Here is a 6070-nt window from a genome sequence, read left to right as displayed (position 1 = left end):
GAGAGTCGGGAGGAGATGAAGGGACGACATGGAATCAGGAGCTGCGAGGTGAGGGACAGGTAGAGGAGGGATGGTGTGGTTTGGAGCGGAGGATGGGGGTGTGAGCGGGGAGGGGCGGGGGCCACGAGACAGATGACAAATTGTGATTAATAGATGGGGTCCTGTGCAGCACTGTGGAGCGCAACTCATTAATAGAGCGAATTAGAGCGGCTGTGCAACTCAATCTGCACACTGTCACTCGCAATCACCGACCATAATCAGATGTGCACACAAACAGAGGTGCACAAGAGGACAGGGGTTCACACACAGACACACATGTTTACCTCTGTGGTTCTTACAGGCAACATGTCCACAGCTGCACTCAGGCCCCAGGAAGAAACTTTCCTGAACACTTGACCCCGACCAAAAGCCTAATCATAATAATCATAGTACTGCTCTTAACCTTAAATTGAAGCCCCGACACGAAAGTGGAACTTTAAGTGGGCGAGGAAGTGCAGAGTTATGTTGAAATTTTGCAGACATGGCCAATAAGAGAACATTTAAAACAAAGACACACATAACATTGATAAATAATGAAGATAGGCTTTAGGTTTCACCTCCTCCAATTATAGCTGGACGATAACAATCATAGACTGTATATAAAGATGGATGACGCGTCTCCACTTCCTCCCGTTGTACAAAAGGTAAGGCGAAATATCCGGGATATGGATGCCGCCATCTTGCACTTTGGACTCCATTTGGAGTAAGAGTCTGTACAGTGGTGATCCTGGTGTGGAGCCACTGTACTGAGGTTCCACCAATACACACTCTCGACCATTCATGAGTCAGTCTCAGTTGTCAATCAAGACATTTTACCCTGTTTTCGTAGCATCAAATAACTAATTAAGATTTAGACCCGAACTCATTGGAAAAAGGAAAACTTGAACAAACATCAGTGCAATAAGAACTGTCTAAAATTACAGAAACCATCTTTAAGACTTTTTAGTTGGGTTCCATCTGCTAACATGGAGGAGACAGGGTTTACTGCAGGCAGCCACACAGCCACTTTATCTACAGTCTATGGTGACAGTAAATAGATGAATGTAAACGTAAAAACTGTAATGCTGTAGATTTCAGTTTAACTAGACTCCAGGAGTAGTACGTGTGTACATGGGCAACTGGACTTGCATGACCAGGATGACTGAGTCTTCATAGATAAGTGTAATTAGTCCCGATTTATGGTGTGGTTTTTTTTGCAATGACAGTGGAAGTAAGTATGGTAAGTACTGCTAGTAGGTATAAGGGAACAAGAGGAATAAGGGGAGATAACAATCTATGAACATAAAAACTCTTAATGCTGTAGGTTTGTGATTTGTTCGCCTGCAGCAGGATCTTCATTCTATGGTTTTTCAGTAAGAATGCCTCTTTCCTGACACACATAAGATATATAATGACCACAGTAGGTTCTTTCCAGGTAAATGTAAACATAGGTCACATTTGAAATAATATTCCTGGTCAGGAAGGTTGCCATGTCATGCAGAAATGTTGAAATGACTCTTTCCGCTCTGTAGAAAAACACAATGAATGCTCACCCTGAGCATGTTGGAGTAAAGTCCATACACTGGCAATGGGATGCTATGACCCCTACATTTCCATTACCTGCAGGCTGCCTCTCTGTCCTCCATCCTCCTCAGGCTCGTCTGCTCTCCTCCTCACTTGCTCTCTGACCTGTGGGATTGCAGGTCGGGTTAAGCCCTTTCCACAGCCACTTACATGGCTTAAGTTTGTGTCTCGCTGTGTTGATAGCACCTCCACCTTGAACAAGCTGGTTGATACCATGGTAACCTCTCTGATCATCTGCTGGCTTTCTGCTCATGCCCCTATGGGTTTTTACTGATAGTCTGAAACCGAGTGAATGACTGTTCTGCTGGTAAATCACCTTTGTCCGGCCTTATCTATCTAACCACAGTGTATCAGCAGGAAGGAGTCATTCCTACACACTGAGCTGGTTTGTATGAGTGAGCATCCAAAGTGAGACAGTAGCATATAGACCTGAGGTCAAACTGCTGTGCAGGGGTTCTCCAGCAAGACACAGAATTCCCACCAGCCCCAGAAGTGCTGTTAAATAACTGGACAAATAACTGGACTGTTTTACCTGAAGACAATGATGCGCATTCAAGTTTTTCATGATTAATATTGAATTGAGTTTCATTTTTTACCTTAGGAACAAAACTACCCCATGGAAAAGGAAAATTAGCACAAATATGCATCCTATTATGGTAAACAATGAATTAATGACCGTGATAAATAGTCATAATTCAGAGGATCACTTACATTTTTCTGTTTCCATGCCAACGAAGTTTCATGCATGTTTTGTGATGACAACTAAGATAAAGTATCTTAAGACTGAGGAAGACTGAAATGCAGCTACAATCTGTAAAAAGCTTCAATAATATAATTTGTTGCACAAAATGTAACATTTACATAAAGTGGTATTTTTCATTGATATAAGTTAAATATATTCCCCTTTTGGAGGAAAATGAATAGTTGTGTCCTTTATTTGATAAGATGTCTCCACATTCTGTGAAAACCAGTCTAAAAAAGTGTATAGTTTTATTATTGTTCATGATATTATTATTTCTACTTTTGTAATTTCTTTGTTTTCTGTATCTATTACTTTGTTGCTTTGGAGTAGAGATCACGCCTCTGTTGCCCTTCCATGTTAAAGGTTAAAGATTTTACCCTGACTGCCAGCGTAGTTAGAACTTTAGTGTCTGTGTTAAATAACTCAACAATGTATGGAAGGATTTTTAACAAACCTGGTGGGATTATTATTTGGTAGAGTATTGCCAGATGATTAACTTTTGGAGCTGACTGGTCAAAGGTTAAGGTCAACAAAAAAGTTCTAAAGACTAATTTTCTAAGACATCTCCAAAAGAAACCAAACTGTTTTGATGATTTACTCTGTGCTCCAGATCTGTGCTTTTATCCTTCCTGTATTTCTGTAAAGCACATTAAATTAACTCTGTGTATGATAATGTGCTACACAAATACATTTCCCTTGCCTTGCCCAGAGAGACAATCTGAAGTTTATATTGATGAGAAAATTAATTCCTCATCATATGTTACATGTTGAGTGATGCAATGAAGAAGCCACAGGAAAATGAAGTCATGCATAGTTAAAAAATGCATTTGAGGTATCACTGGATCCTATTGGACACAACAGCAATGGTGGGAATGCTAAATGTCACTATCATGCCACTATGAAGTCAGAAAATAACGTTATATTGTGATGTATGCTTTTACTTTTGCGAGCAATAACCTTAGAGACATGATCTAGAGCCTATTTATATGATCTTATTTTATCTGCCAACAACAAGGTCTCAGGGTTAAGGATATCGTTTTAAATTTTTGGGATGCATGAACAGAACTGACTTAACTTCAGAACTAACCAAGTCCAAGCGAAGGTTCAAGGGGGCCTGTCTTCTCGCACATGCCACCTAAGTCACATTCAATGTTCCTGCTATCTCTACATTCTACCAAATCATTATCTCTTTTCAACCAGTCACAAACTGACACGCGTGAGAGCCAATTACTTGTAAGCTGTGAACGTTTAAAATGTCCTCTGTCCCTCCAGTCATTTACCGAGATCAACGAGTGACCCCACCTCCACCCCTGCACCACCTCAACTCTGGGTTGCGGGACATCCCACTTCAAACCGTCCAACCAGAACCCTTCATCAGACATCCCAACTTTGTGCTGGTGAGGGTGGGGGGTCTCCTTTATATCCACAGCACCTAATTCATAGGACTGCTTCCATGGCATTACATGGGATCTAAGCACCAAAGTCTATTTCCCTTTTCAAAATAAATGTAATGTCATTCTACTTTACTCTTTTTCAATCTCTGTTCATTGAAATTATAATTAAGACACATTTAACGCATGTTGAAAAATCTCCTGTGTTCTACCATTTTCTCCAGATTTGCTCGTGGTGGGGTTGGTCTGTGCCTTGTGATAACAAAGAGCCGTGCCCTGCAACGTTACCAGCTGCTCTCTGGGATTCAATCCTTCCTGTAAAGCTTTTATATAACTCCACAGCTCAGGCACCTGAAGGTCACAAAAGAGAAGACGAATATCAGACTCAAGCTCAAGAAAGGAGATGTAGAATGATTTTAAAAAACAATTATGAAATTTTACGTTGTACATTCAAAATAAATGCTCGAGCAGTTTCTTTGTGTAAACCTGAGCTTTAATTTAACACAGCAGAGGATGATATTGCACAGACAAGAACATGGTATCATATATCACGAGGAAACAGCGTCAGAGACAGATATTATCGCTTCACAGCTTATATATTCATCGGCTTAGTTAATATTTCATGGGGCTCTAAAAACCTCCTTCTCTAAATTGTCCTCCCTTCTTTGCAATAATAATTTAAATGCAGGGAGCCCCTGAGTGTGTCACCAGTGTGTCAGAGCCCACATGTAAATTACATGTGTATGTGTTCACATATGTATGCATGTAGGCACTCACACACATGCCATTAAGGCACATAAAAAAAGCACAGCCAAGCAGGCGTGCACACAGAAGAGGATGCAAGCAGAGCGGCTACTGTAAAAACACGTACTCACTAAAACAGAAAATTCTTTAGCTTCTATTTGCCAATTTTGCAAAAAGTGTAGAGACCACACAGTTTCCCCACTTTCTGACAAGCACTAGTTATTTTCTCTCTCCAAATGCAAATGCGACCAGAGGCTTGGCATCTGCCTGAGGGCTCAGTCGGCTGACAGTATGCATCCTGGGGAGTGATCTATTGATCCATATTCAATATCTGCTACACTCTCCTGCTCAGTAAAGTTGGGAGATGAATGAATAAGGAGCAGAACTGACAGTACATACAAGTGCACTTGTGCCTCAGAGGACCGGCTGCTGCCTAAATGCTTCTCGTGCAAATGCCCCCCAACCAACCCACAATTTGTTTGGGATAAAATGTGAGCAACATTAGCAGAAATAGCCACCGGGCATTTCAGGAATCTGTATTTTTGAAACAGAAAATAAACCAGATGAAAAGAATGCCCTCCCTGACCTATATGTAAAAACAACTGTTTGAGAATCCATTAATTTACACATGTGATAAATAGGAAGTAAGGGAGAGAGAAAGGGAAGGAAAAGAAAAGGAACAGGAGCAGGAGGTGGGGGTTGTCAGCAGCGATACATCTTTCATCTCTAACGAGGTCTGAAAGCTACAGAAACACAGACATTGACAACAAACCCCAGGAACGCCACCCTCCTCCTTTCACCTTCTCCTTTTCACTTCGCTCTCCGGCATGATGTGTGTCAGTCTCACATCTGCAGCCCGTGTTCTGTGCTCACACATCCACACCTGTTGTGCTCCCCAACACAGCCGCACACAGCTCTGCAAATGATGGGTGGAGCGTTGTCCCCATGAAGAAGGGCGTCCATGATCATTTTACAAGTAAATTAAATAAAGAAAATCTCGCCAGAAAACACAGAACAAACAAGTAAAAGAAATTATCTTGGAATTATTTAAGGCTACGGCATTAATTGATGCGTTTAAGGTCAAATGAGGAGGCTGTAAATCCAGCACAGAGCATGACAGTCCCATTATCACAGTGATTCTTTTTGTTGTAGAGTCTAAATGTGGTGCAAATAAATCTTTATTATTTGAAAAAAACTACACACTCTGATTAAATTGTTAAACAGATGTAGTCATTTGATTTGTGAAAAGGTCACATGCTGGATGGGATGGTGGTGGATCTGAAAGTATGTGTTAGTGTGTGTGTGTGTGTGTGTGTGTGTGTGTGTGTGTGTGTGTGTGTGTGTGTGTGTGTGTGTGTGTGTGTGTGTGTGTGTGTGTGTGTGTGTGTGTGTGCAGCCAATACTCGTTATTGTTACCTCCATAGGACCTTTTCCAGTGTAAGCACTGACTTTGTCAGAACCAGTAGGTGTTAGGCATAAAATTGGTGTGATATTGTACTTATATCTTTGTGAGGACAATTTTGAGCATAGACCTCACATTTTGGCCAGGCCTCATTTTTAAATTTCTGGGTATGTTTTCTTTTTTTTCTGA

Source organism: Hippoglossus stenolepis, chromosome 3 (genome assembly GCF_022539355.2).
Source record: "Hippoglossus stenolepis isolate QCI-W04-F060 chromosome 3, HSTE1.2, whole genome shotgun sequence".
NCBI classification, from domain to species: Eukaryota; Metazoa; Chordata; class Actinopteri; order Pleuronectiformes; family Pleuronectidae; genus Hippoglossus; species Hippoglossus stenolepis.
Note: the sequence above shows the minus strand (reverse complement) of the source record.